This window comes from Uranotaenia lowii, chromosome 2 (assembly GCF_029784155.1).
Source record: "Uranotaenia lowii strain MFRU-FL chromosome 2, ASM2978415v1, whole genome shotgun sequence".
Classification (NCBI taxonomy): domain Eukaryota; kingdom Metazoa; phylum Arthropoda; class Insecta; order Diptera; family Culicidae; genus Uranotaenia; species Uranotaenia lowii.
In genome coordinates this window covers 231,567,406-231,593,947 of record NC_073692.1, presented here as the reverse complement: position 1 = coordinate 231,593,947, position 26,542 = coordinate 231,567,406, and the positions used below count along the sequence as shown (strand labels likewise).

The 26,542-nt window shown below is 31.3% G+C and overlaps 1 protein-coding gene across 8 annotated transcripts in view; it reads right to left on the bottom strand.

Annotated features, from left to right (window-relative positions):
* Positions 1–26,542, bottom strand: part of LOC129740983 (dual oxidase maturation factor 1) — a 220,635-nt gene that overhangs the window by 171,381 nt on the left and 22,712 nt on the right. For 6 of the 8 annotated variants that reach the window (XM_055732654.1, XM_055732649.1, XM_055732653.1 and 3 more), the window contains exon 2: positions 21,035–21,809. The gene's annotated coding sequence lies outside the window, so the exon portion shown is untranslated. The remainder of the gene's footprint in view (positions 1–21,034; positions 21,810–26,542) is intronic. The other 2 variants (XM_055732652.1, XM_055732655.1) reach the window with 1 other exon arrangement.

Sequence of the window (26,542 nt, the reverse complement as noted above, 5' to 3'; positions counted from 1 at the left end):
TAATTATGGCAATTTTGAAAATTTGGTCAAGAATTTCATTTTCGTCGTTTTGCCATTTTTGTCAAATTAATTGAGTTTTCAATTTAGTAATTCTTGCCGATTTAGTTAGGTTATTGACAATTTTGTCAATTGTATATTTTTATTTTATTTTTATCACATTTGTAAATTGCATGATCGCAAAACAACCAAAATGGAAAAAAATAGCTAAAGGTGACTCAAATTCGAATAATTTACATAATTGACAAATAAAATAAAGAATTACAATATTATCATAAATAATCAAATTGACCAAATTGACGAAACTGACGAAATTGACAGAAATGACAACATTGACAAAATTGACCAATATTTAACAATCGATAAAACTGACAAAATTGATAAGAATGAAATAAAGACAAAATTGACAAAAGGCAAAAACAAAATGTTCAGAGTTACCAAATTGACAATATTTGAAAAAAATTGAAAAAAGTGACAAAATTTGCCACATTGATAAAATTAACTCATTTGACAAAACCAACAAAATTACAAAATTGATAAAACTGATAAAATAAACATAATTGACATGAATGACAAAAGCGATTTTTTTCGTTTTTTTAATTTTTTGTCATTAATGACAAAAGTGGATAATGTCGTTATTGTCATTTTTGTCATTTCGTTCATATTTGTCATTTTGGTCCCTTTGGTCATTTTTGATATTTTTGTCATTTTTGTAAGTTATGTCATTTTAATCATTTTTGTCATTTTCATTATTTTTATCATTTTTGTCAGTTTTGTCATTTTTGTCTTTTTTGTCATATTTGGTCTTTTTTGGCATTTTTGTCATTTTTGTCATTATAGCAATTTTTTTTATTTTTGTGATTTTTGTCATTTCTGTAATTTTTGTAATTTTCGCATTTTTTGTCAATTTAATAATTTTTTTCATTTTTGTCAATTTGGTCAGTTTTGAAGTTTTTATCATTTTTGTCATTTTTGTTATTTTTGTTATTTTTTTCAGTTTCATCATTTTTGTAATTTTTGTGATTTTTGTCATTTTCGTCATGTTTGTCATGTTTGCCATTTTTGTCATTTTTGTCAGTTTTGTCATTTTTCGTCATTTTTTGTCATTTTTTTGTCATTTTTGTCATTTTTGTCATTTTTGTCATTTTTGTCATTTTTGTTATTTTTGTCATTTTTTGTCATTTTTTGTCATTTTTGTGTAATTTTTGTGTCATTTTTGTGTCATTTTTGTAATTTTTGTCAGTTTTGTCATGATTATCATTTTTGTCATTTTCATTATTTATATCATTTTTGTCAGTTTTGTGTTTTTTGTTTTTTTGTCATTTTTGATCCCTTTGGTCATTTTTGATATTTTTGTCATTTTTGTCAGTTTAGTCATTTTTATCATTTTTGTCATTTTCATTATTTTTATCATTTTTTGTCAATTTTGTCATTTGTGTGTTTTTTGTCATTATTGTCATTTTTTTCATTTTTGTAATTTTTGTCATTTCTGTAATTTTTGTCGTTTTTGTCATTTTTGTCATTTTTTTCTTTTTTGTCATGTTTGTCAATTTGGTCAGTTTTGAAATTTTTATCATTTTTGTCATTTTTGTTATTTTTGTTATTTTTTTCAGTTTCATCGTTTTTGTAATTTTGTCATTTTTGTCATTTTCGTCAAGTTTGTCATGTTTGTCATGTTTGTCAGTTTTGTCATTTTTTGTCATTTTTTATCATTTTTTGTCATTTTTGTCATTTTTGTTGTTTTTGCCATTTTTGCCAATTTTGTCATTTTTGTCACTTCTGTCATTTTTGTCATTTTTGTCATTTTTGTCATTTTTTTTTTAATTTTTGTCATTTTTGTCATTTTTGTCATTTTTGTCATTTTTGTCATTTTTGTCATTTTTGTCATTTTTGTCATTTTTGGCATTTTTGTCATTTTTGTCATTTTTGTCATTTTTGTCATTTTTGGCATTTTTGTCATTTTTGTCATTTTTGTCATTTTTGTCATTTTTGTCTTTTTTGTCATATTTGTCATTTTTGTCATTTTTGTCATTTTTGTCAGTCTCGTTAATTTTGTTTTTTTTTTGTCAATATTGTTATTTTTGTCAATTTAGTATATTTTGTAATTTTTTTTTTTAATTTTTGACAATTTTCTATCAATTTGCGATTTTCGTCAACTTGACTCATTTTTTTCATTTCTGTTGAGTTTGTAAATTTTTTCAATATTTAAAATATTTAAAATTTGTAAATTTGATCTTTTTGTGATTTTTGACATTTTTGTGAATTTGTTCATTATGTCTATTATGTCATTTTTGAAGGTTTGATAATTTTTTTCAAATTTATTGTTAATTTGTTCAATATCTTCAAATTTGTCAATTTTGTCGATTTTGTCGTTTTGAAGAATTTTGTTGATTTAGACAACTCTGTCCACTTTCACAATTTTGTAAATTTGACATTTTTTGACAATTTTGTCATTTTGGAAATGATGATTTTTTTTTTTTTTTTTTTTTACACATATAAAGCGGCCCACCACACTCCCCCACACCAAAAAGCTCATATGAGCCCCCTGGTAATGGACGCTTTCTGTTCTCAGCATGTCTGGCAGCAAACAAAAAAACAAAAACGCGAGCAAAATTTATTCATGCTGAGAACTTTAACAAAAATGTTTTTTTTACTTAATGCGAGGGAATGAAGCTAGACAAGTAAACTAAACTAAACTAAGAATGAATCTCAGTGGAAAGAGTATTCCTTTGAAGAGATCCATTTTTACAAATAATTAATACAAAAGAAACAAATTAAAAATTAATTGATAAAGCTAATATACTAACTAGGAAAAAATATTTACAAAAAAAATGTTAACGTTACTTTAGAAAAAAAAAATTAGTTAAAATATATGTGTAACAAAAAATAAAAAATTAAAAAATACTGGCATGATGATAAGGTTTACGACTGAAGTTCCTTGAGGTGACGTATCACTTTCGATTTGAAAATGTTGCGGTTGTTAGCATTTTTGACAACTTCTGGAAGGCAATTGTAAGAAGCAGGTCCAATGTAAGAAATTCTGCGTTGACCAAAAGATGTTAAGCAACGGCTTCGAAGCAAATGATGTGATTGACGAGGATGGCGAGAACGAGTGCCTGAGTTAAACAATAAATTTCTTGTGTTGTCTAATGAGTTCAAATTGTCGAAGACATACAATAATGTTTGCAGACTACACAAGTGGGTAAGAGGTAAAATATTGTAAGTTGTATTCGAGTACAGTAAAGACGTAGGATAGAGATAAGGAAGTTTGAATATGGTTTTTATGCAACGATTTTGTAATGTCTGCAATCGCCCGAGGATAGACAGGGAAGCCCTGCCCCATACCGCGATGAGATAGTTCAACTGAGAGTGAATGAAAGCAAAATAAAATTTAATTAAAACATGACGCGGCAAAAAAATTCTAATTCGCCAAAGAATACCACTAAAGGACGATGTTTTCTTAATAAGGTTGTTGACATGAAAACTCCACGAAAGTGTTTCATCAAGCGTGAGCCCCAAATATTTAAAGTTATCCACCTTTTCGATTATAGTATTATCATAAGAAAGGTCATTGCTGCAATAAATTCTTCTTCTTGCTGAACGAAATATCATGTATTTGGTCTTAGAAAGGTTTAGGGTCAGCAGATTGCTATTAAAGTATTTGCCAAGAATCTCTAAGTCTTTTTGCATTTTTCCGATTATGACATTGGGACAATTCTCTGGATAAAATAAAGCTGTGTCATCTGCAAATAATCTGGGGGTACCATGTAATGGCAGGTTGCATAAGTCATTGATGTATAGTAGAAAAAGTAGTGGCCCAATGTTACTACCTTGAGGCACACCCACTTCTATTTGTCCCAACGAGCTATTTATTTTATCAATAGAAACATACTGTTTCCGTCCTGTAAGATAGCTACGAAAGATGTTATTAGCAACTCCTCTTATTCCATAGCAATCCAGTTTTCTAAGGAGAACGTCATGATCAAGCGTGTCAAAGGCTTTTCTTAAGTCCAGAAACAATCCTCCTACAATTTTTTTTGTGTCTATGTTTTCAATTACCGAATCTATCAATTCACACATTGCAATAAGCGTACTAGACCCAGCTTTGAAACCGAATTGCAGGTTATATAAGATGTTATTTTCTTTGATAAAGTTATTGAGTCGACTTACCAGAAGTTTTTCGAATATTTTGCTAAACACACTAAGTGTTGAAATTGGACGGTAATTATTTATATCCGTTTCATCGCCTGCCTTAAAAACGGGAACCACTCTAGCGACTTTTAGACTTTCGGGATAGACCCCCGATACCAAAATAGAATTAAAGCATGCAGTTAAAATACGTGCCATTTCTAAGCAGTTAGATTTTAATAAGCTGCAGGGAATGTTATCAGGACCACAGCTTTTTTTATTTTTCAAAGATCCTATAGTTTGAATAACTTCATTGACTGTAGCAGGTCGTAAGAAAATGGTGTTAGGAACTCTGTTTATGAAAGATAAGTTGTCGAAAGATGGGTCGACTACAATATTATTTGCCAAATTTCTACCAATACTGGTAAAATAGGAGTTGAAAAGTTCACAAATTTCTTTCTTATTACTAGTACTTCGATTATTAACAGTCAGGTTGATCTCAGCTCTAGAATTTTCTCTGGAGTTCCCTAAGACAGAATTTATATTCTTCCAAAGTTTCGAATGGGGAGAATTGTTAAGAAGGTTTTCGAAATAATCTTTTTTGCATTTTCGTTTACATTTTTCAACTTTCTTTGAGACATGTTTCAGAAGTTCTTTTAAATAGGTATCTCCAGGGTTGTGTTTAACTCTCTTAATGTAGTTGTTTTTTAATTTAATTAGAGTTATGAGGTCGAGAGTCATCCAGGGACAAAAATTACCCTTAACCGTTACTTGTTTACTTATTTTTTTCGTACATTGCAGGAGCAATGAGCTATAAACGGTCGAAATATTAGTCAAACAGACATTCGCGTCATCCACAGTTTGAATTTGTCTGAGATAATCACTGAATAGTTGATGTAATTTTGTATAATTAATGGTGGTTTTTTCAAGATCGACTTTTTTCTTTGTAGTTTGGAGTTCAAATGTTGATATTATCTGACAATGATCGCTAATGTCACTATATATAGTGTCGTTCGTGATCCGAGGCGAATCAATTAGTTTGGTAACTACATGATCTAGGATGTTTTGGCTTGATGGTCTCGTTGGGAAAGTGTTAGTACAGATGTAACCAAGCGATTCAAGAATTAATTTATACCTGATAACTGTGTTGTTGGATTCTATATTAATCGGAATATTCAAATCTCCGACAACAAAACACGTATGATTATCTGGAACCGATGACAGTATGCCTTCAAGTTTTTCGCAAAAAGTATTAAAACCAAAGGAAGGTGGTCTATAAATTCCATGAACGTCAATGATTTGGCTATTGATGAACAGTTCAATGCTTATATTGTGAAACCCATCGATTTCAATATTGTTAGTGACCTTGAATTTTAAATTACTATTCACATACATTGCTAAGCCGCCATTGGATTGAGATCTACATGAAAAAATTGATGAGAACCCAGGTATGTTGTAGAGTCTACAGTTATCTTTCAGCAGCCAAGTCTCACAAATCACGATCACATCAAACACTACTTTGGAGAGTTGAATTATTTGTAAAATATTATCAAACTTTTGCAAGTCATTCATACTACGAATGTTCCATTGGAAAATCCGCAGAGTTTTATTACTAACATTACTTATTGCTAAATTAAAATCTTCTATGCTATCGTTATATCTATTTTTTAGAGTATCCATTATAAAAATAAAGAGAAAACTAGACTAAATTTATTTGCTATTTTGTATATGTTCTCAGACCCTCTTACGCTTAGGCGAAGGTGTTGAGTTTAAAACGGAATGGTTTACATTGTTTGGTGGGAACATTAACTTTGTCATTATTTGGTCAAGATCTTCTCTGTTTTTAACATATTCTGGTTTAGAATTATCATCTTTTTTTAAAAGTATAACGCCATTTCTGCCAGGCCAGATATATTTCATGCCCAGCAAATCCTGAGACTCTCGGAGTTCAGTGAGAAGTTCTAATGATAAAGGAGTTAGTTCATCGCGAATCATAATATTTTAAGATCTACCATTTATGACAAAAGAAGGGTCAACAGCTGTGGAGCAGAGTTTTCCAAAGGCACGCTTTTTGAAAAATAATTCCTCCTTGACCGAGGTTTCTTTGAAGATCACTTTAATTGGTACAAGGGGATCCACTTTATTTTTATTAGAAAATAATCTACAAGCGAACTCGATCTGGTTTTCATGAAGGTTACAATCAAGTTTTTGAGCGATTTTGCAAATGACATTAATCGTATTTTCATTTTGTACAAATGGGACACCTAAAATCATGGCATTTTTAGAGATCGAACTTTTACTTACTTTGTCCAACTGATTTTCCAGCTTTGCAACTTTGCCAGAAAGAAAGGATTGTGTTTGTTTTAGTTCAGACACCTCTACTTTAAGAGTTTCATTTTCAGTTTTCAAATTTTTAAAATCTGTTTGGATAGTGTCAAATTTTGATGACAAGAATTCTTGGGATGTTTCTATAGCCGCGGTCACTGTTTGAAATTCCGATTTTATTGCTCGCATTTCATTTGAGACTGCATTTTGAATTGTTGAGGTAAGTTCAGTTTTGAAACTATCAATGATGGAAGTTTGGTTAATTTTTGAATTAATAATTTTAAAATAAATTTCTGAACAACTCGGTTTGCAAAAGAATAACTGATCTTTCATTTTTCGAGCAGCGCTTCCGATTAAATTACGGCAACGGAAATGGGCATTTGTGAAGCAGTACGCACATGTTAGAAGTGAGTTGACATTTTTTTCAGGACGCTCGCAATCGATACATATCATCACATCATTTTCTTTGTCCATTTTATTTAAAAGGAAAACGTTAGACAACTCAACAGAAAGCAAAAGTCGAGAATCAAGTTTTGGAGCTCTCAATAAGAAAAAAGCACAAACACTCTTGGATAAATTTAAGATAAAAAGTAACTACTTATGATTATCGGTTTAAAATGTGTAATTAAAATAAATCGTACGATGTTATCAATAGAGAATATAAAAAAAAACACCTATTATTTTTAGAATTTAAAAAAAAATCTACTTAAAGTTGTGTGATAATGTTAACAAATACAAATACAAAAATTTCAATAAATAAGACACAAGACAAATTTTAATTAAGAAAGGATTAAAAAAACAAAACAATTGAGAGCGGTCTTTGGTAATGCTGGTTAAAAAAAAATAAATATATATATAAGGGAACACCAATTTGAGCTTACAGTTATCTAATTATTTTTTATCCTAGTAGTCATTCGAACTGGACAACTTTACGCTTTCAAACAATCTACGCGGATTTTATGATATTTAGTGTGGAAAACAATTATTTTCCTTCCTTCTATTGATTAAAGAAGAAAAAAAACCTTTTTTAAGAAAAAAAAATCATTTTGATTGTGCAGTCCAGTTTAGCAAAAACGTCAAGAGAGAAAAAATGGAACAGAAATTCCCACTAATACACACATATGTACATATACACAGCCATTTTCACAGCCATTCGAGCTGATTCGATAGGTATCTATAACGGTATATTTAAGAGCGATTAATAATGATCTCCCAAATCGACCGATAACTAAACCTTTCTGTGAATTTTAAAAAAGAACGACGTGAATGTGAATTAGAGGGATCCGTGCAAAGCCAACACTGACCATCAGGAAAAAAATTACTTAATTTTATATCAAAGTCAGAGCTTTCAAAAAAAAAAAAATGTAAAACAACTGTGTAAAAATTTATTTTTAGAGACACGAAAGCCACAACCGTGGTAAACTGTCTATAATAAATATATAAAAATACCTTTCTGTATGAAAGGCAAAACGTAATTTTCACGAAAACAAAAGATAAATTTAAAAAACAAACTAATGTGGTTTATGAAATAAAATGTGGAAAGTGTAAAAAGTCATACGTATGAGAAACAAGCCAGTCTTTAGAGAAAAATCAAACAACATTAAAAAAAATGTCATCGAAATAAATGAGCACTGGTTCAGCACAACACAGTTTAGAAACTGGTCATATTTTCGATTTAGATAACACCAATTTTTTAGAAAGAGTGGCAAGAATAACTTCAGAAACATTTTACATAAAACTAAGAAAGGATAAAAACGTAGTAAATAGACAACGGGATTCATGTAATTTTAAAGCAGCATATTTACTATATCGTAATTTATGAATAAACACAGACACTGACACACAAACGTAAATGTTAAACAAAACAAACTGAGCCAGAACAATTAGTATCGACGATAGCTACTAACTTATAAGTTTAAAAAAATGTAATTTAAATATCAATTTGTAGGTAATAATAAATATATTTTAGTTCTAACCGAAGAGCAGCAAACGTCAGAGTTGCTCGATCGTCTGAACAACGCGAAAAAAGATTAATGCTTCTAAGCTGCTAACTTCAACTATTTTGGAAACTAAGTGAATTTTTTTTTGAGCATTTCGTAGCTGATCTACAGTCTTTTTCGGATTTTTTCCTTAGATTTTGAATAACGGAAAATTGAAGGGTTGCAGGAGAATATTGTATGAATATTTGAGTTACATTACGAGGATTCCAAAACAATACATTTTGTAAAAATCGGTTGGGAAACATGAGAGATATAGCGGTTTTAAGGAAGGAGTGTCAAATTGACACTCAGCTCTGATCAGGGAGTTTTTTTTTCTGGGCTTTCAGGGTGCGTCCAAGAAACGTTGCAAACATAAAGATTCCATGAATTATTATTTTTTATTTGGATGCATCCGAATAAAGTTAAAAGCCGCCAAACTTCCAATAGTGTCATATCGATTACTCATTAACTTGCTGACCAAAAACCCGTTCACAATCCATTTGGTGACGAAACGAAAGACATCAACGCTTCGATACACGCGAAACCTGGAAACGCTCTTGCTAGAACTCCATGAACTCATGAAAGCCAAGTCAAGGAACGCTTTTTTTTTCATGCGCGCCCACCACAAACCGATGCTGGAGGTATCGCCAATAGCCTGAAGTGCTTTTCAAGTATTCCATGCTATTTTTATAACACCATGTCGTGCTGCGTCTCCCCAGATTACGACCAGTCCATTCCATTCCATTCATGCGGGTTGTGCTGTAATATTTCATGCCCGGTCGAGCTTTTTTTTCGTTGTTGCTCTGTGGTTCTTCAACATCCGGGTACACCATTCGGGCGACTGGGTGTACGAAATATTTTATACATTTTATCTAGACTTCATTTTCGAACTTGGGGTGTTGTTAAAAATTTAGCACCGAGTATTTCCGAAGCCAACTGGAATCATCATCAAAGCTAACAGATGGAAAAAAAATCCATTCTGTCTTGGAACTGACAATGCGAATGGAATGTTGAACATTGTCAGTTTCTGGAGATTGTCGATAGAGATAGAAGTTTAGTTGGAGATATTCCGAAAACGATACCATAAAGTACTGTTGCCAGAGCCTGAAAAACGACTTGAAATATTAAGCTTCGAGAGGGAATTGATGGTTGAGGGTCTTTATAGGTGTACCGAATTTCATCACATTTTCAATTCGAGCATGTATCCTCTTGGTAGATTTATTGGCCATTGAGAGCCATCTTGAAAAGAAATAAAAGGTACTACGCAAATAGAACACAATACCTCCGTTTTTGGTTTGCTGATTTTTATGGTTGATGTTGATGGTGGGCTTGAATCAAATAGTTTCGAAAATTTGATTTCATTGAAGCTCTGACGACTGACATCGATTGAAAGTGTTATGGTTCGGGTGGAGTGATGCAATGATTTGACGAATCGAATCGATTTTGAGTTGGAGACCATTGCGTATTTTCTGCATCAGCATGCATGCAATAGATTGATTGGTTTTTCTACGTGTATTGTTTGAGTTCAGTTAAATTTCGAGAAAACATTGACGATTTCCGAGATGATTTAGCGTGGCGGTTGAAACATATACAACGATAGTTTGAAATTTCAAATACATTCAATAAATTATAAATCCCGAAATATGTAATAACTGACAATAAATTAATACTTTTTCATTCTTTAATTCAATCTGCAATAGAATCCTATAATCCTAAAGTAAAATCCAAAAAAAGAAAAAAAACTTGTTTATTCTATTTTAAAAACTTAGGATTACAATACAGATATTTAGGGAATTTGTTGACTAGAATTCAAAACTTTTTTTTTTTTTGATTCTAGTACCAGGATAGTCAGCTAGTTTAAATTTTCAAATTACCGGTTTTTCCTGGTTTTTCCGTAAGATAGTTGATTGATTTTATTGGTTTTAAATTACATGAAGAAATCTGTATATCGTTTTTTTTTACCAAAGAACGTGTATGAATGTTTTTTTGGGATATTTTACAGAAAACAGAATATTAACATATTGAAATGCAAGGCTTCAGGAATATAAATTTAGTAGAAAACAATTCCAGTATCCTGCAAAATCTTGTCGAATATTGCCACTTTCTTGTCAGTCTTTGACAACAACTTCGCTTTTGATAAAATTTATTTTCATGATTAGGATTTAATAAAATATTGCTTTCATATAACGCTATGTGATCTGAAAATTTCAAGTTGAAATTTCAATGAAAATTTTGTTTATTTTTTCTGCCCTTTTACTGAACTTGAATTCTTATCATGAACAATTACTGATAATTACTGATCCATTAATCATAACTGAATTTGTAAATGAGATTCATAATTCAAATTTGAATTTAAATTTAAATTTCTGATGTTAGCTCAATATTCACGTAAGGTGGAATTCAGTTTTTTATTGGATAACTTGAAAATATTTTTTTCAAATAATGCACATCTAGAGTCTGAGCTCTGGGTGCTGGATTCTGGATTTGCAATATAATTATATAAAATCTAATAATCTGATAATTTTCAGTCTGCAAAAATGCATCAATATATTAATGAAAACTTTAAATTAGAGTAATTAATTCAAATTTATTCCATTTTTTTCTTCAAAACCGTGCTTAAGGGAAAATTGCTAAATCTCAAGATAGACATTTGAATGTGAATGTGATCTTCCTTGACTTAGCATATATTAAACAGGGGACATATTACAATAGAACAACTAACTGGTCGCAGTGATAGGTACCCAACAAAGGAAGAAAAAATTAAAAAAAAAATTTAAAATCTGGATTGTCATTAATAAAGAATGTTAAAGCACAAAATTTATTAATAATACAATCCATAAATATTGAGTTTTATTACAATTTTTTTTTAAATATTATTAATGAAACGAAAACTTGAAATATGATTAAGATAAAAACGTGTACGTGTACTTGCGTATTTCAAATTCAAAATAGTCCAAAATTAATTGATTACATTTCGTTATCATTTGTTAAATATGAATACATATGTATTCATTCGATTTTTTGGTCGAACTCTTCAAAATTGTTTCCAATACATTTGAAATATTTTCTAAACCTTTCTGCTTATTTGAGTTTTGATTCAGCATATGTAGCGGGTCTCTGCGGAAGTTTAATACATAATAAATTCTTGGCCAGTTGTAAGAAAGGTGTTAAGCATCAATCTCAAGTTTCGAAATAAGAATTCAGAAAAATACTATCATATGAATGCAATGTTATTAAAACTTTGATTTCTTTAACTAATATCTTTATACAGATTTTCAGGTTTATGTTTTTCTTAAGATTCGTAAAGAAAGTGCACCAAGGTATGAAATATAAAATTCTTACATTAATTAACGCTAATGACACATTCCACCGTAACGTGAAATCGCTTTTCCGGACTTTTCTGCACTGTTATCATTCTAGAAGTCAACCAATTTACTTGAAAATGAAAAAAAAACTGTAGCAAACGGTCGCAAATTGAATTTCCTTTAAAATGGATATAATTTGGTCATTGTAAAATTTAAGTTGTTTTTGTTGTGATTAAATACTTTTGTGACGTGAATTCACGCTGAATTAACCATTTTGGGCTTTAGTACATACATCTTTAATTTCCTGTTCTCTCTGTGGAAATAGATTACCGGTGTCTTCCAATGAGTTGTAAAGAAAACAATTACCCACAATTTGATGTACAGAACTTCTCGATTGAACAACAATGAACGAAGTTATGCTAATTTGAAGTTGTGACGTGAATTCACTCAGTTCAAAAAGAACAGGGTAGTTGACTGAATTCACGTCACGAAATATAAAGTCATACTGTGGTTATACTGAAACATTCTTTGGAGCCTCCAAATTTCATGTACACTTTCAAAAATGATATTCTGTTGTTCCGACTTTTATAATAATCAATTTTCAGTATCTGAACCTAACTTTTTCTTATTTTGATTGGCACTTGAATAGCAACATATTGAGGGATCATATGTTAAAATTACTACTGTCTTCATTTAAAGATTTACCAAAAAAAAATTTTTTTTATTTGTTTTTCAACCTTTTTGTATTTTTATTTGAAAATAATAAACTAATTAAAATAATCAACTAAATTATGCTCGATTTGTAAAAATCCGACCATCTGGAGGGTAAAACAGCTTTCAGAGCATATTTTTCATACAAAATTTAACAAAAAATCAATTTTTGTGACGTGAATTCACTCATTCGCGCTGTTGTAACTCAGCTAGATTCCAACCGATTTCTAAAAATTTTAGAGTTTTAGAATCGTCTTATCATTTTCAAAGAAAATTTCTTTTGTTTATTTAAAAAAAATGTCATAGTTCTCTGGTAAAATGAAAGAGTTCCCTTTTTTGTGACGTGAATTCATTCATTTGCGACTGTTTTTGTTCGCTTTTCAAACCAACTACATTGGATATAAAAAAATCTTTTTTCTACAAAATGAAGCCGTGTTTTTTGGCTTCAAAACATTCTAAAAATATTTCCAAAAGAAATTCATCCATATATTTAAATTAATGATTTTGCAAAAGTTGTCAAAATAACCACTTTTTCCAACAAAAACATTGATTTTCAAGATCATCTAAAACATGTGTAAAAAAACTTTTTTCTCTTTTTTCCGTTGGTTTTGTGTGATTTGAATTATCAAATTTATAGACAATTTTGAGATTTTTTGATACGCGAACGGATAAAAATCACTTTTGAGCGGTACAAGCGCGTGGAATGTGTCTAATGAAGCTAATTTAAAAAAAAAATTGAAGCTTCTCATTTATTAAGGATTTTTTTTTATTTTATACACTTTTTTTACTATATACACACAATATCCGTGAGCTAAAAAATAGTTTATTCACAAGAAGTTTTTCTGCTACGTTTCGCTACTTTACAAAAATGTATGAAATATATTGGGACTAAACCTGAACACTGAAAATGTAAGCGCTGCTTAGCAATAAAATTCTAATTTTTGAAAAAAAATCTCGGTTTTTTTTCCATATATTCCTTACGGAATGTAAAGTCTACTCTTAAATTTAAGTAAATGTAAGAATCTAAGTAAAATGTTAGGCTCCTGGGAAAAAAATATTTGTGTTGAAATGAATGAACTTTAGAATTAAATAGTTTTATAAAAGGGAAAAAACGATTTATAAATTATTCTCCCGGTTTCGATTCGAGATTTCAGTTTTTTCTCTGTTTTTCAGGTTCCATTTTCAATATCCGATTTTCCTGGTTGACTAGCCACCCTGTGTAGTTTCATTTACCATTCTTATGGCATTCGCGACTTAATATACACGTTGCAGTTGGCGAAAAGTTATCGAAAAACTTATCCGGTACAACTGTGCTCGATAGGCTCGAACTCGCGGACATTGGCTTAGGAGGCAACTGACTTGCCAACTGAGCTATGTCACAAGTCCTTTGAATACAAAACTGAATGAAGGGTTTGCTTTGTTTTAAAACAACACCAATCAAAATCCAAATATTTCGGAAATGTGTGGATATTTTTGAGTGATTATTATTATTATAATTTATTTAAGACCTTTTTACCACCCGGGTCTTTATTTTTGAGTGATGTATTCACAAAAAAAATATTGTACAGATTAAAAGAAATTAGCCCATGATATTATTATTAAGAAATATTATTGTATGGGCGAGATGTCGAATAAAGTATACGGAAAAATTGCAAAACTCTAATTTAATTTTTTTTAAGTAGTTTTTGGAAAATCGCCGTAATTTCTTAAAATTTGCAAATTCTAACAAATTTATAAATCTTAATCAATTACTAGCACCTTCCTGTACCCAATAAATAAGGTTTGGGACAAAGTTGCAAAATCTTGTTGAAATGAATTAAAAATTTCAAAAATTATTTTCAGCTTTGATTAGCCATAACTTTTATAATAGGGGAGAGTGGGGTATCCTGGGCCATGGGGAAACGTGGGCCACTTTTAATATCTCAGATGTGTGTTGAGATAAAAATCTCAAACCAACTGTCATCGTCGTTGCTTTGCGTGAGCATATATTTCTATATGTTGTTGACTGAAATACGCCTCATATGCTTCTTTTATTTATCAAGCTAAAAAAAGTTAGAAAAATTTACTTACATTATTAAAAAAACACCCGTTTATTTCATCGATGGGGAACCTGAAGTGCATAATAAAAATATGCTCATACGCTTATGATCTTAGTTTTTTCATGATCTTTCACGTGGAAAAATAATTTTTGATGAAACATCAATAAGTCTCACAAACGCAACCAATTTGCAAATCATTGCTTGTGGGGAATCGTGGGCCACACATCTTTAACCACCTATATTTTTATGATTTTATACACATTCAGAACTTAAAATACGGTTTCTTATCTGTAAAGTTTTCTTATGCCAAATGAAGAGTTATGAAAAATATTTTGTCCATCCTATGTAAGAAATTTTGCCAAAACGTTTGCGAACCAGGTTTTGGAATCTATGCGATCGTACAGAGCTCTCTTTTTTATATCATCATCTGAAATTGCTTTGAAATAACGTAATGAATTAGAAAATAACAGTTCTGGGTCAACTCATAAACTTTGTATGTTATTTGGTCAATTTGGATTTGGTGGCCCACGATTCCCCACCATTTTTTAAAATCCAAAAAATATTGCTTTTTTTTAAACAGTCAGAATTTGGGGAAAATAACTTATTAAAAATTATGAAAAAATACCATATGATACCTTGAAAATGTAGAAAACCATACCATTTTTTATTTTTATTTTATTTTTTATAATAAAGAAGTTATGGAACAATGAAAAAAAGTGGCCCATGATTCCCCACTCTCCCATACTGAAAATAACGACTTCAGTTGTGTAATTCGAATTAAAATGTAGTTGTTTCACTCAAATAATCAATAACTACTATTCTCATTTAAAAAAAGTCATGCATTGAAGAGTTAACAAAAAAATTTTTGGATATAAAAATTGAAAATGCTAAATTGAATGAAACTCCAAAATTAAACGACCAGGTAATATCCGGGAAAATTCTGGCAAATTCTACGTATTCTCAAGGCACGTCAGCGGCGTTATCTTATCTTACAATTAAAAAAAATGCATTTGAATTTAATTCGCTTAAAAAAGTTAAAAATTTTAAATGTTGTAAAAATTGTAAATAATTTTGGAAAAAAACGAGTCTTTTCCTTGACATTCGGGCAACCAGACCTTGCATTTCCCAATTTTTCTTAGAAAATCTGGGCAAGCCCTTATGAGGTATCGCTATTCAGATATATTAAAACTATCGTTTTCGATTCGAATAAATAAGATAGAATTGAGGTGGTTTTCCAATATTTTTATATTGTTACGCCTCAAAGTTGTAAATATTTTTCGATATGGCTGATTAATTCTTATATGGTTTTTGAAATTTCAACTGAACAATTCTCATAGAGGGCAATAAAGTGATTGCGAGTGCTTAAATATTAAAATTTGATAAGAGTTTCGTTGCTTATATCAAAACAGAGACTTTCTAAGAACTACTTTTTTTGTAAATGAAAAAAAATTGATTTTCCTGTTAGCTACAGCTCAACGTTTGTATTCGATTGATTAAAAAAAAAACACACACGATTTGGGAATAATTAATTTGATTTAAGTTTTTGTTTGGTTTTGAAACAACAGTTATTTTTTGCATTTACGGTTAATGATGAATAAAGTCTGTTCCGCCTATACCGATGCTTCAAAAACAGTGAAATGCAAAAAAAAAGTTATTTTGCCATTTGGTCCTTTCCGCTTGTTCCTACTGTTGATGCAATTTCACAATTCTCTTCTGGACCTTTAAAAATCCGTGTGACAGGTCACAAGACTAAACTATCGCTTTAGCACGATTTTATAAATATTTCATTAAATAATATATTTATAATAGATATCAGCGCAGTGAACTAAAGAGCCGAAGCTTTACATCAAAAGAGCTGCATGCGGCTCGCTAGCCGCATTTGCTGACCTTTGGTCTAGGGGGTGACTATGGGTTGAAATTAAAAATGTTTGTTATTTATATATCTTCATGATTCTTGAAGATATTATTTTATAATTTTCACACATGATAGCGGGAGCATATAACTTCATCTGTTACTAAGAAAGCTATTTCTCAAAAATATCTTGATTTAATTCTGAAATTTCCGAAAGAACAACATGACAATGACATACTACAGCATTAAATTGTTATGTAGGAACAACAATATCAACACATTCCCAAATTTTTTCCTGGTAGACACATGCATAAACATTCACCTAACAAGAATCAGTTGAAAATATTATGCCATGAATGTCAAAAGACTTTAAAACACCAATTGTAGTAATTTAAGTTTTGTTCGAACTAAGCTGCATACATCCAGGGGTAAAAAATACTCCAAAAGTTCAATTAGCTGTCATACGAAAAATGTTTGAGAGAAGACATTGATGCAAGACATAGATGGGAACACGTGATGCAAAACAATCATATGGAAATGAGTTTTACAAGGTCTCTTTGCATTTTGAGGCATCACCCAGACAAAAAAATTCTAAAAATATTTATTTTGAAAAAAAAATTGTGATTGCCCGAAAAATATTTTTACACCAACAGAGATGGTATATGATAATTTAACCAATATAAACTTTGAAGTTGATATCATAAAGCCAATCCATCAGACTCGGCTTTTTATAACTGTGAAATTTGTTAAAATTTATAGAGGAAAGTCGTAAGACGGAAACTTTCAATTTTTCGAAAATTATAATGTTTGGCACAAATACAATCAAGAGAATATGTTTGCCTAAGTGTATCAACACTTTAGAGACCCTTTGCTTATTGACATCAAGCAAGGCCTCATAACAGTAAACAAAACCAACAAAAACCATTTTTGAAAAGTGCAATTTGCAAGTATGATTTAGATTGCTATGAAACCAGTTTTGATGGAGGAAATTTACTAGTTCCAATGGTTAATGGCAAACAACCTCAACTGCCCATCTGCACGAAAACTGCGATGAAAAAAGCAATATCTGATTTTCTATTGCGATTCTACCTTAAAATGTCCGTCTTACCCGACTTTCCCCTACATCTAATGCTCCATTTTTTTAAAAAAAATTCCATGAGAATCAAAAACCAAAAAAAAACTAGCTTAAAATGTGAGAAACCTTGTCATCATTATTTTGTAATCAATCAACGATAATTTGATAACATTATATTAAAATAAAGAAAATGAATTAATGGTGTGGTATACAAATGTTGCATCTAACCCCGCTGCTGCATGATGCCCCGTTTCATGGTAAATATTCATAATTTAAATAAAAACTTAACTCAATTCCGCTACAACATTTTCATTCAAAATAAAGCATAATCTATGAGTCGAGCCAAAAAATCATGCAATGAAAATTAAGAAGTGTAATTGATGTTTCGTATTTGAGACTCATAGTTATTAAATTCAGATTCAGAATTCCTAATTGAAATTTGGATCCCAGATTTATATTTATATTCAAAATTCAAATTTTACATTCGTAACAAGAAATGTAGTTTAGGAATCATGAAAAAAAATAGAATAATGTATTTAAGTATAAAAAATTGATAACTGGTAATGATTTTTGCTACGGTTATTTTTTTCAATTTTAATAACATTAAATTTTTTACAACTGATCTTTCGGATTTTAGAATCCAAACTCAAAATCTAAAATTTGGTCTAAGTCCCACTTGGGTAGGCAAACAAAATAGAGATCTCAGTCTTTTGACAGCTTAGAGAGCCCAAGATCCAGGGCTGTAGGAAGAACTGTCTTATGGGAGCGGGGGAGATGTTTTGGGGACAATTTGTTTCCCATAACAATTTTGCTTGAAAAGTGCATTCATAAAGAAAAGTAACATGTGATACTAAGAGTAGGTAAATCATTACTTTCGAAAATAAGTCTTAAAAGTTTCCAATTTTTAAAAATTTAAAAAATAAATGAGGGATCTTAAAAGCTTCATTGGAAAGGAAAACTTTAGCGAAAATGTATCAAATATTAATGAACAAACGTAAAAGATTAGATTTGTGGTTAAAATCAGATTTATTTTCAACTCTAGTAAACTCAGATTTTTGTTTTGATCTTTTTTTTTTAAGTATTTTCAATATACATCATTACAGTATTTTTCTGAACTAATTTTTTTTCCTGAAAATAAGGATGCTGCATACATTTAGGGGTAAAACAATACTACACAAGATTCTACAAGCTAAAATCATAAAAATAAATGTTTGGATGAAATAAATTTCAATGTTGACAAACGCGCGATGCAAAACTATCATACTCCAGGATATGGAAAAGAGATTTACAAGATATTTCTTTGATTTGCATTTTGTTGCATTTTACTGAATTATAAAAATATTTATTCAAAAAAATTGAGTAATTGTTCGAAAAATATTTTTATTCCAACAGTGTTGCTGTAGGATGAGGAAACCAGTAAAAAAATTGTAATTGATGTTACTAAGCCAATCCTTCATACTGGGTAAAGTTTTTTTACGGCATCGAATAATGTTGAAAATTGTACATCTATTGCTCGATTTTCCAAATTTCATATGGAATTCAAAACTTTAAAAACTATCTTAAGATGCGAGAAAATATGTCATCATCATTTTGTTATCATGAAAAGACTATCACATTACATTAAATTTAAAAATTGAATCAATGTGGTGTTATATAAATGTTGCATCTAACCTCGTTATTGCATGATACCACGTTTGACGGATTTTATCAAAAAAATATTATCATTCATAATATTTTTTATGTTCAAAATCTTGTGGAAAGAAAACTAAATTAAAACTTTGATCTTCCAAAGAAGGAAATCTTGAAAACGAATTCAGATCTAATTTAATAATAGCGGCTTCACCTGTTTTTGGCAATTTTGAATTTGAATTCCGAATCTGAATTCTGCATTTTTAACCTTAACAAAAATTCTGAAACTTTCGTACGATTTCTGAATCTAAACTCCAAGCTAAAATTCCCAATAATTATGAACCGTAAAAGGCATCTCATAACAGAATCCTCAACCAGAAATCTATTATTTGAATTATGAATTTTTGAATGAATTTGAATTAGTGAATCTGAATATAAATTCCGAATGATGAAACTCTGATATTTCAATTCGGGATCATCGTTATGGAACTTTTTCAAGTTTCAATACTGCATAAGAATTAAGAATAAAAATTTCAAATATAAATCTCAATTTAAATTTCAATATACCGGTATGATAAGTTTCGAGCATGGAAAAAGAGTGTTATTTTAGTTTTAATGCAAAACCAAGATTCGAATCAGGATTTGGTCCCAATTAAGAACGCAACTGAAAATCCAGAATAATAAACTGGGTACAGATTCCAAAATCCAATCACAGGCTTAAAAAATTGAAACCAGAACATCGGAAAGATTTTAACCTAAGCTAACCAGATATTTCTCCGCACTCATCCGGGCAAGGCAAATTCGAGCTTTTTTATCTCAAAACCTTTCGAAAATTTGGCATTTGTTTTTTAAGTTTACAACTCAAAATCTGAACAACATCCAGGCAAATTTGGAAATTCTTTAATTAAAATCAAGAAGAAAAAACTCGAATTTTGTTTATCGAAACACATCAGCCATTTCGATAAAATTGTCTCAAGAAAACTGTTTTGAACGCAAAATATTAATTGTTCTCACGCAATTTAAATTTGTCTTCGATTTTGCAAATAAAGTGACTTTCTGGCTAAATCCGGACATTCTGGCAACCTTATTATTCAAATTCTCATTATCGAATTAAATTCGTTTCTTTTCTGAATAACTCCTCAAAGCGTTTTTCAAGTACAGTCTTTAAAATCTAAAAACAAGTGAGACATTTGTTCGAAAAACTGTAGTAGAATTGTGGACCTGGGATAAGAATCCGAGGTTTAGGCCTTAGTTCAGTGTCGAGATATGTAGTTGTTACTCTTGAATCACTTTAGACGTTCATCAAAATTTGATAAAGAATTTAAAATTTTGAGTTTAGGAAGAACATTTTGCTTGGCATTGTTGGATTCTCAAATTGTAAGTTTCAAGATTCATCTGCAGAGTTTTTGTAATAAAAAAAAAGTTGGTAGCATTTACGTGAAACATGATAAATTCTTAGAAATTCCGGTTCAAAATTTATATTAGCTGCGTTCATTGTTTGAAATCAGTCTTATTTAAGATTTGTTTATCAACTCCGAACTTTTCTTGATTGCAATGGTAGCACATAAATCAAAAAGTTTGAAAGAGAAATAGAAAAAGTTTTTTTCTGTTCCTTCAAAAGTTACCTATTTCATTGTTTATGGTTTCTTTTTTTAAATCCATTGTGTTCAAATATTCTTGGATTAAATTTGATGATGGTAAATCGAATCTTAAACATTTTGTATCTGTATTTTATCAAGGCAATTTTGAGTCTCAAACATATCTGTATGTTTTGAACACTTTGTATATATTGAATTATTTAATAGGTAATTATCATTTAAAACCTTCGACTAAAAGCTTCTCAATGTATTGGTTTTGTGTTCACTTCCAGTCTAACAGCGAATTTTTAAGATAGTGCTTTTAAGAGTTCCGACAGTTTCTAGCTTCAAGAACAACGTGGTTATAAAAAAAATCACTTTCGCAAAATTTTCCGGAAGAATGGACGTCGCACTTACCTCTTTTCAACGTTCTGTCAACCTCGGCTCGATCGCAGAGAGGCACAATTTATTGAGCTCCACAACAACACTAGCGCCGCCGAAATCTGATCAACTCAGCTGTACTTCCCGGAACGCTGCTTTCCGCTCTTAATCCGTTCCGCAAGATGAAGACGGCGACGACTAAGAAGAAGAAGAAGCAGAAGATAACACGAGAACCTATTTTCCCACAACGCGCCGATGTGTTTGTCGTTGTCGTTTCTCAACGGATAATTTGCAATTAAATTGCAAGATTACTTCACACCGTTTGCGCAGTCGCACAGAAATTGAAAGCTTGAAGCTATCGAAGAAACTACCCCCAAACACTTCAAATGGCCGGCTATCCGACACAGTATAACCCAGAATCTAACCACAACTAACTCTCCTCTACAGGCACTAGTGCGAATTATTTAATCAGCCTGTTGGGCGATTGTATTACTTCACTGTTTTCGCGTTTAAATTACACTTTTTGTTGTTGTGGTTGTTGTAGCTTCTTCAACTACTTCTTCTGCTGCTGCTGCTCCCTTCTTCACTTTCTGCTTTTGTTTTTCTTCTAGTGATGCTGATCGTAGCTTGATCACTAACACTTGGCTGTGACTCTCTGAAGTGATGACGATTTGGTATGGTTCTCAAGCCTAGTCCTAAATCTGCTTCGCTGAGCTCCTAATGCTGATGCTGATGATCTCTGCTGCGATGATGCCGCCGCCGTTTTATTGTCAGTGTGCAGTGAATGAGACAAACACGCCGCGGGATCTTTCTGCAAAATAACAAGTATGCAATATTTACTCACTTTTGAAATAGAAAAAAGAAGAAAGAAAAAACGGAGCCTAAGACTGGGTATGGGTACAATATTGATGCAATTTTCGGTGATGTAGTGTTAATTTGCGATGCACACGCTGTTCTGGGTTCCTCAACTATGGATGTAGCGAGATAAAATGCGCCCCAGAAAGGAATCGTATCTATGATATCGCATGTCAGAAAATGGTTTGGTTCTATATTTGGTTCAATATGTATTTTCGATGCCTTCTGGGTCACATCAGTGTAAAATTTATGGTGCTTTGAATGATTCCAGAATACATAAGACGAAGTAACTCAAACTAGTTTAAAATGGAGTTTGTCCTTAATTTGACGTTTTGGCTAAACCATTTCAAAATTTAAAAACATGCCGGACTTCTATCATATCCTATTTGAAGTGACTCCAGACGACTTTTTATACGATCTTTTCAGCATGCAGTTTGGATTGCAACTCGCAACATCGTTGTCAACCACTTAAGTTATCATTTCTTAAACGATTCCATGTTTGCTAGGTGGTTTATTTTTTTCCTCGAGCACTGATTTAATGCTGTTTTATTAGCATTTAGTCGATATTAATGCTCAAAACTATATGAAATTTTGGACTGAAGATTTCAATATGGAGAATACCTTCATTTAAGCGTTTGAATTCTTTTTAATACATAGGTGGTAGTATAAAACATTTTTTTAAATTTTTTAATAGAAGTATTCTTCCCTTCTTAAAAATGGAAGAAATTAGTCTACCGAAGATCGATCCTCAAGCTTCGGTATTTTGGTGAATCGATCCTACGACTGTTCATCTGAAATGATCTTCGAATTCGATTTTTTCCTGAAAATCAAACAATCCCACATACGACATTTCTTTCAAATGTGTGGGATACAGTTAGTTCTAGAAGTCAAACTGTCAAATTACTACAGAATGACTCTTGAAAAAAGATTCCAAATAAATGAAAAATTACCCGAATCAAAAGTAACGTTCGATAGAATTTTTGACCAAATAATGTATCCCTTTCAACAGTGAGTCAGTCAAATCCTTTTAAAAGTAATAATGAAAAGGAAAAATAGATTCCATTGTTTTTTTTAAGCTAAAACCTTATGAAATATTAGTTTGCATTAAATTTGATCCACTGTTAGTCTAATGTAAAACATCAGTTTTCTATTTAAACAAGAGTAAAATAAAAAAAACAGTAAGTTAGAAAACTAAAATTCAAAATTCAAAAACATATTTTGGGACTATACTTTTTTCATTAGGATCAATATGTTTTTAGATAATGTACAATAAATAATAAACGCTTGGAATCTTTATTTGTATCGATGGCTAACTCAGCGCAGGGTAACGATTTCACGATTTTTCAATGGAATTGCAGAAGCATTCTTCAAAAGCAACCAAATCTCCGACTTTTTATTAATCAGACTGATGCAGATTGCATAGCTCTTTCTGAAACATTTCTTGCTGGAACGCTAACATTAAATTTACCGTCATTCAATGTTATATATTTCAATAGACAAACACGGGCAGGGGGTGTTTTGCTGGCTATCAAGAATACATACTCGTTCCAAAGAATTAATTTACCTGATTTAAGTCCTATTGAAGCCGTTGCTTGTTCTATAAAAATTGATAATCAGAACATATCAGTTGTTTCATTGTATATTCCACCCTCCTGTAGTATTTCTAATAATTTATTTCAATCCTTACTAAATTGTGTTCCGAGTCCAGTTCTTTTACTTGGCGATTTTAATGCTCACGGCTGTGCTTGGGGTGAGCAGGATGATGATGCCAGAGCAAACATAATTTATGACGTTCTTGATGAGTTCAGATTATCCATTCTAAATACAGGAGAAATAACACGTGTAGCTTCGCCTCCAAGAAGATGTAGTAGAGTTGATCTTTCCCTTTGTTCTTCCTCAATAGCTTTTAATTTTACTTGGTCTGTGCTCTCTGATCCTGCTGGCAGTGATCATCTACCAATTGTTATCAAATGTTTAAAAAATTCAAATTGTTCTAAAATCATTCCAATGGATATTAGCAAAAACGTTGATTGGGAAAAATACAGGTATATTATTTTCAATGCAGTTGAGAACGCAGAGAACATACCTACTTCGAGTATTTATAATTTTCTGTCAAACTTGATTTTGACTACGGCGAATCAAGCTCAAACGAAACCATTTAATAAGAATAATAAACGAAGGAAACCTCCCAACATTTGGTGGGATGACGATTGCTACAAAATTGTTTCAGAAAGATCAGAAGCCTTCAAAATTTTCAGATCTTCTGGTAACATGAACGACTACCTGAATTACAAACGTTTGGAAGCTATAAGTAAAAGAACCTTCAAGACCAAAAAAAGAGAATATTGGAAGACGTTTGTGGAGTCGCTAAGTAGGGAAACTTCAATGTCTGTTTTGTGGAACACTGCTCGCCGTCTTCGGAATTTTGAACCAAACGTAAATAATGATCAACACTATAGTGTAGACTGGATAGAAGAGTTTGCGAATATTGTAAGCCCACCTTTCGTACCCCCTATTTCCCCATCTTTTGAACAATCCTCAATAACATTTGAACATCTTAACGACAATTTCACTCTTGACGAGTTGGAAATAGCTTTATCAGCATGTAATAACACTGCCCCAGGAATAGACGGGATAAAATTTTCATTAATTAAAAATCTTCCTTGCAATGCTAAGCAGCTTTTGGTCAATGCCTATAATTGGATGTTCAATAATAATTCAATACCAAACGATTGGCGGTCGGTGAAAATAGTACCTATTTTGAAACCAGGGAAAGATTCCTCAAAACCCAACTCGTACAGACCTATTGGTTTACTACCATGCCTCCGAAAAACCTTTGAAAAAATGATCCATACTCGTTTGGATTGTTGGGCTGAGAAAAATAATATGCTCTCAAAATCTCAATACGGATTTCGACAGAATCGAAGCACACGCGACTGTCAAGCATTACTTGCTTGTGACATACAAATTGCTTTTGCACGTCAGGAAGAATTGGTAGCTGTATTTCTCGATGTTAAGGGTGCATATGATGCAGTTCGAATTGATATTTTATGCCATAAATTATCGTTCTATGGAGCTCCTGAGAAAATGGTTAAATTTTTATACAATCTACTATCGTTGAAAATCTTACACTTTTCCATAAATCAGGAAATTAAGACAGTGCGACACAGTATGATAGGTCTCACTCAAGGTTCGTCTCTTAGTCCACTTTGTTATAACTTGTACATTTCAAATATTGATTCTTGCATTACAAGTAATTGTTCTTTAGTTCAATATGCAGATGATGCATGCATTTGGTTTTCAAGTAAAAATGCACATGAAGTTCAGTTAAGTTTACAGACAACCCTAGATGGTCTGGTTGAGTGGGCTTCCAATATTGGTTTAGAACTATCGGTTTCTAAAACAGAATCAGTCGTTTTTTCCCGTAAACATAATCCATCGCAAATTCAATTATATTTGTATGGAAATGAAATAGTCAGGGCAGCAGGCTTTAAGTACCTCGGAGTGTTTTACGATCCAAAATGTACTTGGGGATGCCATATTCGTTACCTAGTAAGAAAATGTCAAAGACGAATAAATTTTTTAAGAACAATATCCAGTACATGGTGGGGCGCACATCCGGCTGATATGATCAAACTATACAAAACTACAATTTTGTCGGTAATGGAATATGGTTGTTTTTTATTTAATACAGCAGCAAAATGTCACTTTATAAAATTGCAGCGTATTCAATTCCGCTGTTTACGTATTTGTTTGGGATTAATGACATCAACACACACATTAGCTGTCGAAGTTCTAGCTGGAATACCGCCTTTACATTTTCGCTTCAACGAAATGAATTGTAGATATTTGATTGATTGTCACATTAATAAGTCACTTATAATGGAGCGGTTGGATACATTATTCGAATACAAACCTGAAAATAAATTATTGAGTTCATATAGAGAATGTTTGACTCTAAGTACCTCGAATTCGTCCATTTTACATTACTATGAATCAAATTCCGTATCCATGAACTTATCTTCAACTATTGATCTCTCACTTATTCAGCAAAACTCGAGTAATGCTAATACACTTGAAATAGCCTTATTGAAAAATTTATGCTTAGAAAAAATATCAGTTTATCCCTCGAAAAATGTATTTTATACAGATGGATCAGCTTATCATGATTGTGTCGGATTTGGAGTTTTCAATGTTAATCATGAAGCTAGTTTTTCTCTTCTTGCTCCTTGTTCCATTTTCGTTGCAGAAATTACCGCTATATACTACACATGTTTATTTATTGGCAGTCTCCCTGTACAATCGTACCTAATTTGTTCAGATTCCGCTAGTGCTCTTGAGGCATTAAAGACACTTAGAATTTCCGGAAAAACTGGAATCATGGTTTTGAAAATTAGAGAAGAAATTTATAGATTGCGTAGTTTAAATTATTCTATTTCTTTCTTATGGGTTCCCTCTCATTACGGAGTTTTTGGTAATGAGATGGCTGACACCCTAGCTAAGAATGGAGCACTAAATGGAGAAGTTTATCACAGGGAACATGAGTCTCGAGATTTTTATCCAACGTTAAATATTCGAACTTTGGAATCATGGCAAACCGAATGGAATAGTAGTGATCTTGGTAGATTTTGTTATAGTATCATTACCTCCGTAAGTAAAGCTCCTTGGTTCGCTAAATTTGATGTACAA